Source organism: Columba livia, chromosome 3, assembly GCF_036013475.1.
Source record: "Columba livia isolate bColLiv1 breed racing homer chromosome 3, bColLiv1.pat.W.v2, whole genome shotgun sequence".
In the NCBI taxonomy this organism is placed as follows: domain Eukaryota; kingdom Metazoa; phylum Chordata; class Aves; order Columbiformes; family Columbidae; genus Columba; species Columba livia.
In genome coordinates this window covers 32,843,286-32,854,252 of record NC_088604.1, presented here as the reverse complement: position 1 = coordinate 32,854,252, position 10,967 = coordinate 32,843,286, and the positions used below count along the sequence as shown (strand labels likewise).

At 36.6% G+C, this 10,967-nt stretch overlaps 1 long non-coding RNA gene across 1 annotated transcript; it reads right to left on the bottom strand.

The window, feature by feature from the left end:
- Positions 1-348: 348 nt before the first annotated feature.
- On the bottom strand, positions 349-10,412 carry LOC135578996 (uncharacterized). Its single transcript, XR_010471201.1, has 3 exons — positions 6,140-10,412; positions 5,755-5,798; positions 349-3,929 (listed from the first exon to the last, which is right to left on the bottom strand). It is a non-coding gene; the product is annotated as an uncharacterized LOC135578996 (long non-coding RNA).
- Positions 10,413-10,967: the final 555 nt, after the last annotated feature.

The window sequence follows — 10,967 nt, the reverse complement described above, 5'->3', positions numbered from 1 at the left end:
ATGTTTTCAGTAAAAGAGAGCTGGGGGTTGAGGGTGAAGATGGAAACCCAGAAGCAGCATGAGAAATAGCAGGAAAAAGTCTTATGAACAACCTTCAAGAAACCAATGGAAAGAGGACAGCTAACAGTATCTTCAGGCAAGTGACAGACTAATCTGGTCTACCACAGCGATGTCCACAGTGTCTTCTCCTGACATTTGCCATGTGCTTTATCACAGGAACTTCATCCCACATAATTTTCTGAGTCAGTAGCATAACCCGTCTGCTGAACATTATCAAACACAAATGTAAAGGAGCCTCCAGCAAGAGGGTAAAGGTCCTTTCAAAACATTGAACACATTACTTGATATGGTAAGAATATTTTTATAGAAGCTTATACTGTGTCATTTTCCTATACTAACTCCGTAGATCTTTGCTTCAAAATAATGGCAGTTTGAAACAATTAAAAGTGCAAAGGAATCAAATAAAAATACCCACAATATATTGCTTTTTCTCTAAACCAGAAGGCATTTACTGATAATAGAAATAATAATGTGAGATAAGGACAGACTGTTCCTTCCTGCTTTACAATCACTAACCTCAACAAAATTGAACTTTCTGTCATGATGCCTGAAATTGGCCCTGAACCTCTAATAATTCAAAATCAGAGTGTCTCTCTAAAACCCAGAACTCATTTTTTTCCTTAAATCATTTATTAGAATAGTTTTACACACACTGTTTCTCCTCCTATGCTAGACAAAGACTAGAAAACTTTATCAAGTGTTTTCAGTTAACTATTTTTTTATTATGAAGTCATAATTTTTATGATTGTATAAACTGAGTACTACCACGACTATTTCAATCTTCACATGTGATTATATGTGATATGTCATGTCATATGAAAAATCATGCTTTTTCCTGTGTTGTGACTCTATTTTTCATAAATTGAAGGAGTCACTTTTTCCTGCCCATAAAATGTCCATGTCTGGGTTAAGATTTAAATTAATTTGTACATTCTTTACAAATGTCCTGCAATACTAATTAAAATAACATTTTTTAAGGGTCATAAGAGTGTTTTTATTACAAATACAAAGAATTCATTTTCTCTAAGAGCCAGAGAGTTTGTTAGTGTAAAGAACTCTCATCAGAGGAAAAAGGGAGAATTAAAAGGCCCCAAATATGGCAGAAGCAGATGCCTGAAATCTAGTGACAAGAAAGTGCACATGTGTATCAGGGCTATGTGCTCTAAGACCTAATGACCTGGATTTTTATTCATGAGCTCAGTGTCTATATCTGTGTTTTCATTTACACTAGTCCCACAAGCAGTCTGTTCTGGCACAAGGTAACAGTACCTTTGCTAAAACGCATGGCATTTCTCTTCCTCTGCTCCAACCAACCATTTGCCCTGTTACTTTGTTAAGTAGACACTAATGCATACAGCTGTGTACAAAGTCAATCAAACAGCTCCCAAACACACCTATTCCTTTGAAACAAGTCCCTTCAGGCCTCCAGCAGTCAACCACAGAACACTAAATAAATGAATGAATAAATAAATAAATAAATATTAAATAAATAAATAGACAAATGGGATAGATCACAATAGATTCAGCTGGACACACCAGTGGAAGTTAATCTCATTAACTGCACAGCATTGTAATTGTACTATGCTATATTGGTGCATGTGTTTACAAGCATTTCATAGTGGAGATAAAAACTATAGAAAGGTATAGTGGGAGAGCAAAGCACAGCCTGTAAGAGTTGTAATGATCTGTGGAATTCATTGCCTAAAGTTGTTAGAGGTTCTGAATCTGCTTCTCGTTTGAAGTTTTATTTGAAGTTTAATGTTTTGGATATGTCTTTTTCTAAAAATATGTGTTTGTACTTGCCTCCAAGGTTACCTGTATTTTATTTTTAAAAATAGATTAACATTAAATACTTGCAGACTGATCTAAAAGTGATTGAAATTAATAGAAAACCTCCCAATGACTTCATTGGTCTTTGGATCACATCTTTGGGAAACATTTTTCTTACAAACGGAGATTATCAGGCCCTTGTACAGTATTGACATTAGTGCAGTCAAAGTGATTTACAACAGCTGAATATCTGATTCTACCTCTAGTGAGCTCAGTTTTCCACAACCCGAATCATTGTAATTGCCTTGTGAGTAACTCAACCACATATTATTTTGCAACAGACCACAAGATTGCTTTGGGCAACAACTACAAAATTCATTAAGACCTGCCAAAGACTACTTTAGGTAGCCTTGTGGATACCCTGCTGAGTTGCCATGCCTGATTACTGCAGCTTACCAGGGTTATCCTCTCATTTGTGGAATTGCATAGAGAATAAATTAAGCATTTCATCCCAGTCACCAATATAGATATAACTTCTGTTGTCATGTAGCTTTGGTTTATCCAGAAATGCTACTTTGGAATGAATCTCACAGTACATATATCTGTGTGGTAGAAAGAAAAAAGCAAAAGCAAAGGATTTGCAGTTTGTATCTAGTCTTAACATTTTGAAAATCTATATTAAATATTCATCTCTTTTGAAATGTGATGTTATTAGTGAGGTTTTTTTACAGATAGAAACTTGGAACTTTGCAGAGCAGCTTATCTGTTCATGCAACTGAAAAATAATGCAGTAAGAGAGATTACAAACATCTAATTTCAGAAATAAAAGCATTTTAGACTAATTTACATTTCTTCAGTTCTTTTTGGTGTTTATATATGACAATTCCTAAAAGAACCACTTAGAATAAGGAAAAAAAACAAACAAACTTGAATGTGTGTTTATAAAACACATCAATTATTTTGATTAATAGTTGAAATCATAGCCGTAATGTAAAAGAAAAGATCCATCCAGTAAAATTTTACAGCGTACCACACATAGACTAACTCTTTTCTTGCCAAAAGAATTTTGAATGTCTGTACTATTCATTTAAATGAAAAACATTAAAAATTGGATGACTGAGCCAGAGAAATAATGCTATGTGTTTTACGTGAGATTCTTTAAAATAGTGGTACTTTTGCTCAGCACAAAAAAGAAAAAAAAAAAAAACACAACTTTGAACACTGTTCAAGCTTTCAGTTATGTTGAAATACAGCTAAAAATGGGGAACCGCTATAATGGCAAAAATATTATCTTCCTGCTTAAGGCTAATTAATGTGAAAAATATCTCATTTTTACAGCCCCATGTATTAAACCTTTGACAGTTAGGTAAGTGAGGTATTTCCCCCCCCCCTCCAAAAAAAAGAAAAACCATAGAGCATGCATGATAACCTTTTGAAAGGGTAGACCTTCAGTTCCTCAGCAGAACATTGATTCACAGCACCATAACAGTTGACAGTTTATCACCACAGTGGTTACTCTATGTTAGTCCTGCCCAAATCAACCATCCTTGGAAACTGAAGCATTCTTCAAGTTAACAAACCAGTTCTTTGCTTTGAAGGCCTGATCTAAAATTGATTAAGGCCAAAAGAAAGATTCCCCTTGATCAGAATCAGAAGTTTTGGTCAGGTATTTTGTAAAATTCATTTATCAGTGGATGAAAGAAGACTGAGCGAAACAGAAACATTATGGTCCTGATTGGAAGAGACTCTTTAGGTTTCACATTTAAAGTGTCATCTCCATGGTCAGTGCTGGTTCAGCAGCAAAAGTAGAGTGACTTGCCACAAATGTCCCCATTTTTTTTCTCATCTATCAGGTATATGGCAGGAAACTCAATCATCATGAAAACAAAGCTGGCAGGAGGGATGTACTGCTTTGGCATCATGCAAAAAGAAACTGCCAAACAAGCATCTTCCAGAGTAACCAAGAAAAATGCACTTAATCCATGAAGTAAAAGTTTTGCTGCCACTGTCTTGTGCTGTATACCGCAGTATTTCAAGAGAAGCTGCTCAGATTGGCACTTTTCCCTTCAGCTTCTCTTCTTACACTTGTTGGTAAAGAGCTGAAACAAAGGATTAAAAAAAAAAACATTGAAGGTATCAGCCCAGAAGTTAATAGACCTCCAAAATATGTATTTTTTGTACAAGGTAAAATGAAACTGAAATATTTCACTTTTTGCATTATGCCTAGTGCTTGGTTTCCTAGGCAAGTAATTCAAGGTGCTGGCTGCTGAGCTTTGCAGCCCAGTTCAGAAAAATCATGTGTTATATATTATCCTATTGACTTGAAGGATTGAGCCTTGAATTTATTTCTAGTGTCTCAAATATGTACTTAATAGGACAGTTTTTTATAAATAGCATTGTATTCACCTTCACCTTGTGGGTTAAAAAAAAAAATCAGCAGTTCCCATTTTCCTAGACTATTCAGCTCATGAATGTATGAAATAATTACTGTTTAAGAACATACATTATCCATACCTGGACTTTATTTGACAGAAAGATTCATATTCCACTTAAAACTTAATTGATACATGATACTGCAGTTCATTAAACTGGGAGAGAATATGCAATTGCTGGACAGCCAGAAAAAGGTGAACTTAACAGAACTAAAGAACAAAGGCTCTATCAAGATGAACCACTCAATGGAGCAGAAAAATGTAATTAAATTGTTTAAATACCCTTTTATTTCATATTTTGAAACACGTATTTAACATTTAGAAGTTTGATAGTTGGAAGATAACAGAATTCAATACTGCCGCCATTTCTGAATCCTTCCTGAGCATCCTTATATAATCTATGTCTCCTAGGTCAGAGTTATATACAGTGTGCTAATCCCCATTTTTGCCTCTTTTTAAACACTTTTCAGTGTTTTCACGCATAACATTCATCTTGCCTCAGTTGCCCCAAAACCCCATTGCAACCCTTTTGTTGGCCTCTCTTCTTCCCTTACTTGCTTCACTGTCAGGGAAAGGTGCTTTGCCTAGGCTGGAGATTTATTATTGTTCTTGCTTCCCTATTAGATTCCTTTTTCATTTCAAGGGAAGCACCATTAAAGCCTTTTGTGTTAAGGTCAGTCCTCATCAGAGACTTTCCTAATCGCATCCTCCCCTTGGCAGACATTACTGACCTGAATGTTGCTTAGCCACTAACAGAGTTCTGTCTTTTCTTCGGCAAAATGGCAGAGCCTCTGGAAAAGCGCAAAAAAGTGAGGACTTCTCAAAAATTCAGATATCCCTGAGGTGCAGACTGTGACTGTGTGTTTAGACACAAAACTGCATTATTCAAAAGGCAGGAGTGGATACAGCCATTACGTAGAGTAGGGAAGGGAGGGGGGTGGCTGCACAATTTTGTGTCTACCTCTCTTTCACATCAACCAGAACCATGTGTGGGACAGTCAGTGCCTTTAGACTCCAGTGCAGTTCAGGAGAACCAGAGCAGAGGACAAGAGAATGAGGCATGAGGCTCACCACAGGTTGTGCCTGCTGCTTGCAGTCTCTTCCTTAATTTTACAGTAGAAAAGCTATCATTTATATTATAGATGTGCCTGCATTAAAAGCATGTTGCTAGTAATCACATTTTTTTTGTGGATACCAAGGCATTGGTAGTGCTAATCTGGAAAAAGGAAATTCCACCTATTTTGCCTAGTTCTGACACTGATTCTTCTGTCTCAGGGAATTTCCAGTACAGTGCCACTTGCAAGATACCTGCCAACTCAGTCGACGCTTGTCTGAACTGCTCATCATGATGGAAGCAGAGCAAGCCCTTAGGGGAGCAAAATGAGGCATCATCATGCATGCCAGGTTCTGTCTATCAGTGCAGATGTACGCTGGCAACTTGAGGTCAGGAATTAATAGGAACCCATCAGAAGTGTAATTGTGTCGGTCTCACCTTTCCCAGAAGCTGCTGCCCAGAGCTAGAGGTGTCACAATCTCCTTAGAAAAGAGAGATGCAAATGGTAAAATCATTAGGCTGAAGATATTCGGAGGCAGGTTTCTCAAGTCTGAACAATATCTCAAGTTTCCCAGGAGCCTATCTCTTTGATATGATTTTAATACTTTCCCCTACAGTTAGATTATTCTATCTCAGTCTTTGGCTCAACAAATCAACGCAATAAAGGAAGCAATTTGAGGATACTGACTAATTGGTATAATATTTCTTATATCAGATGTTAAAGCAATATAAAAATCACGTAGAAGAGCATGATTTCATGTTCTAACAATATGCAGAATAAACATCCCTTAATGGATGAAGAAACAAAGATTAAAACACTCACCATTCATTTCTCTTGGAGCAGAAAATATTTAGCAGATGTTTTTCAGTTCCAACAGGAAGATCTGCAAATTCAGTCTTCAGGGAAAGGTGTGGATGTTTATGTATACATGTATGTACATGTGTTCTGGTCTCATCTGAATCTGATTATTTATGTGGTAGAGAAATGCATAAACTGAAAAAGGTAAAGATGTGAATATCTGTACTTCTTTAATTGCATAAAGTTGTATTAAAGGCATGTTAAAATTAGCATGTACTGGGAAATGTCTGTAAATTATAAGGAATGCCACTGTTATTTTCCATAGGACTGGGGGAGCCAAGGTCTTTCATTTGGCTTCAGGATTCCCCAATGAATATTTCACATTCCTCTTCTCAGACAGGAAAGAGTGAGCAGATACTTATATAGATTAAGAGTTACTATAGTTATCAATGTCCAAAAAATACTTTAGAAGACTAAACAAATCTGTAACTAGAAGAGGTTAAGACAGTTCTGGTATAATCTTCCACACCTGTAAATCTATTTCCAATTGTCCATGTTTTCTTTTAAAGCAATTGATATGACTCATCATCAGAAACAGGATATTAGATAGACAGACTATGAGTTGGTTCTCATTCATGCTATGTCAGCTCCTTTATTGCGTGAATTTGTAGAAATTAAGGTAACATTTCCTCCTTGGTTATCATATGAGAGTATGGCCATGTAATCTACTCACGTTTTCCTGCTTGTCCTCTTTAGTACAATGGCTGTTCCCATCTCTCTTGGTGGAAATGCAAAATCTGTAAGCGATGATGAGCTATCAAGACAATTCACATACATATTCTGAGGTAAAAAAGGTAGAAAAAAATACACATTAAATAAAACTTACGAGCAAAAAAGGAAGGCAAATGTTTGCCTAGCTCATGTGAATGATTCACCCAAAGTAAGTTTCAGTTATATCAACCTTTCTGTGAAGTAGTCATAAAATTCTAGTAATGATTAGCCATGGGGTTGATGCAAAATTAATTAATGAGCCCTCTACTCTGGAGTTCTCTATTCAAGGGAAAATTTTTGTGTTGTCTGTTTTAGTTAGGTGTTTATCATAAATAACATCAGTTTTTTACGTTAAAAGGAAGATTCAGGCATCCAAGAACGAGGCCCATAGAAGTCACTATGCTAAGACAGGACCAGCCTGATCTAACCAGTATGACTGTATAAACAGGGGTGTATCTTACAACCTGTCTCTTCCCAGGACTAAGCTGTTACAAACTCTTAGGACCCACAGCAGAATGTCCTCTCCTGCATACCTCAGAAGGTCTCTGGAGGTCATCAAGTCCAAACTCTTGCTTAAAGCAGGATCAACATGGAATTCAGACAAGGTTACTTAGAGGTTTGATTCTTAAGGTCTTGAAAATGTCCAGAGAAGGAGATCCCAAGGAGCTCCATTTGTAACCAGGCCTCTGAAGAGAATGAAACTTTAACCATGGTCATCTAAACCCTCTCTTTCTAAAACCAAGGATGGATGCATACTGTTTTTCAAAAGGTTGCAGCACCTGTAAGCAGTCAACTGGCACATTCACACACACTCACATGTGGCACAGATAACTCATTGGATGTACAGGGCATCATCTTGGCATTAATTAAGTACATGGCCACTTGAAGCAGTTACCATAGGCCCTATGGGGCATGCTCATTAGCAGATTTGCCTAGGGAACTGTTGCAATAGGAAAAGAGTACCGACAGAAGTTCAGTTAGCTATATGTTTGTGATGTGAACAGCAAAACACACATCATCTACACAGAAAACAATTAAAGCCACAATATTTGGTAATTTAAAGGCACATATCAATCTCAGAATGATAATTATTTTTCCAACTTTAATTACCTGATTTATACAAAAAATATAAAGATAGGGTTTTTAGGTTTTATGGGAGCACTAGTAGTGTTTTCCAAAGGACACCAAAGTGAATATTTACATAATCCATAGCTAAAATTGAGAACCCAGTAACCAGCAAGCAAGAAAACTCCAGATACATTTGGAAAACTCTACTTATGGAAGAAAATCAAAGACGCAAATAGAAGCAAAGCATGTTTGTTAATGTGCTTTAATATTTTAATTGTTCTTTAATATAAATCAATATCCATTAGTAGTTACTACTAACAGATAGCTTTAATCAAGCTTTATTAACATGCTTTAATGTAATTGAAGAATTACATGTAAGTTTCTTCAAGCATTTGTAGGTAACTGTGTTTCTACTCACAGTTTAGAGAACTTATAGGAATGGGTCTTGTTAGTTTTCTTATATTTATTGTTGTACAGTTTTCATACACAACATTTACAAGTTGATGTTGCTCCAAACAAGGACTTTCCTCTACTATTTTAGATGTAACTGAAACAGTTAAAGAAACCTGGAGTGATTAGTTATAATTTTTTTTCTTCAACAGCTCTAGCATACATTAAAAAAAACCAAACAAACAAACAAACAGTTTTGAGCTGCATCAGATGTTTTAGTTCTAAAACAAAGCTACATAGCTACAGTTGATGGCAATATACTTCTTGCACATATTTGAAGTTTTATATAAACTTGTAGATAAGCTTGCAATGTGGCATCAGGTTCCTCCCAAAGTCTTTATCTGTGGCTTCTCTGTAAATTATGAAGAATCTACTGGAACAATCTTTACCTGTGTTACAGCACATATAAATACTTTTAAGACACATTCAAAGTCCTCCAAGTATTTTGGCCTTCTGTGACACGAAAAACATTATTTTAAACCCCTGTCATTTCTTCCAATAAATTAACTTTAAGAAGATACTACTTCCTCTGATTTTTCTCAAATTTGGAAAATATTCTTTATATCATGTTGATGTTTATCTCAATTTCTTATTATACTTTTCTTATCTGTTTCCTCCTGCTGTCTAGGTGACATCCCAGTTTCACTGGACTAGTCAAATGGAAGTCTGGTACAGATTCATACTATGAACACATTTTCCCCAATCTTACAGTGATGTAAAAAAGGCACAGGAAAACTACACGCAGAGCTGTCTGGATGTCACTAACAACTAGAAGAGGGATCTCCAGAGCTGCAGGCATTGAGCTGAGCCATGCCCAAGCTCCTTTACCATTTCAGTCTCCTCGGGGAGGCACTGCTTCCTCCACTCTTTTCCCTCTCTTGCTCCACGAAGCAACAGATAGGACCAGTGTCCCTGGTCCATAGCCCACTGGTGCCCTCTTGCTGAGACACCCCATCCCAGTTGCACAGTCCTGCAAATCTTTCTTCTTTCTTCCCCTTTCTTCCAGGACTGCCTCCTGCAGAGGTGATCCCAGCCCTGCAGCAGCACAGCCACAGCATTGTCTGGAGATGTCAGTGTTCCCCTTCCACACCACAGACACCACCACCAACAGTTACTCTCTGGCTGAGACTACATTCCTTCTGTGATGTAAACTTGCTCTCTAACACAGACATACAAAATCTTAAGAGACTTCACGCTAAGGACATCTCACCAGCAGGCTGATGAGAGGCACAACAGACAAGGTTTTCCCTTCCTGAGACCAACTGGAGCTATGCTGCAGCAGAGAGCGAGAATGCCATCCTTTAGAGCTCTTGCATCTTCCTAACTCTTACTAAAAAAGGGCTTCTACTGAGCACAGATCCCAGTGTTTGTGGTTTAATGCATTACTTTAGTGGTCACTGTGCCATTTAGCAGGCAGTGTCAAAGATTCCCTCCTAAACTGCCATAATCAGTGTGTATCTGTGCACAGCAGAAAAACTGAGATGAGCAAAATGCTTCAACATTTTCGAAGCAAAGTTCAGACAGACTTTTTCAAAGAATATCACAAATTTACTCTTTTCAGATTTCAGGTTACTGTTAGCACTTTTTATATTGTAGCCAACAATTATTGACAATGGCTAGGTTGCTTCCTTTCCCAAAAAAGGTTTTCTTTTAGTCCCATGGGCTCACTTCATACAATGAGGTATAATTTTCTAGCATTCACCTAAAGCATTTTCAGAGTTGTGAGGAACACAAGAGTCATCAAATATGCATTATTCATCCAGAGCACTTCCCAGCTTAAGTGTGTGGGGGAGTCTGATAACAAAAGTTTGTTATTAATCACAGCTTGCTGTGTTCAGACAGCAATCTTAACCATTCACCACAACAAAGACAGCAATACAGAGACAGGAATTTGTTCTCCATGTTCGTAAGGCAAGAACAGTGCTTTCTCATATAAAAACTTTTGGCCCACCAGAAACAAGAGTTTCAGGGTATTTATAAATTTTTAGGAATTTCAATGATATGAGGCAGGCTGAGCTACCACTGAATTACTAAAAAAAAAAAAAAAAAAAAAAAAAAAAAAAAAAAAGGGAGCAAATTAATATTTAGAGTACACAGTGAATTTCTTCTAACCAGCAAACGTAAGTTCTTCTGATTTATGAGTCAAAGCTTTTTCTCTGTAACACAGAAACTTTGGATTTCATATAATAAACAAAAAATAAAGTCAGGATTATTACAGATATAAGTTCCAAATGTCTATCTTTTTTATTTATTACTATCATAAAAGTTGTGTCCTTGATCTTTGTACAATCAGAAAATTCACAAAGCCAGCTTCCAAACTATACACTACTACTTAAGGCTTACTTACACAGTCATCTTTCCTTTCCCTTTAGTACTTTTTCTTTATTTTTTTTTTCTAGTTACAGATAGAATACTGTAACTTCCACTACAAGGGCTGTAGCAATAACTGACAAGCTTACTGTATTTTGAGATGTGCTTTAGCAGAGATAGTTAAAGTTTTTCTGGTTTTGTTATCTTAATAACAAAGTAATATGAATAACATGGAAAAAAAATGTGACAAAGT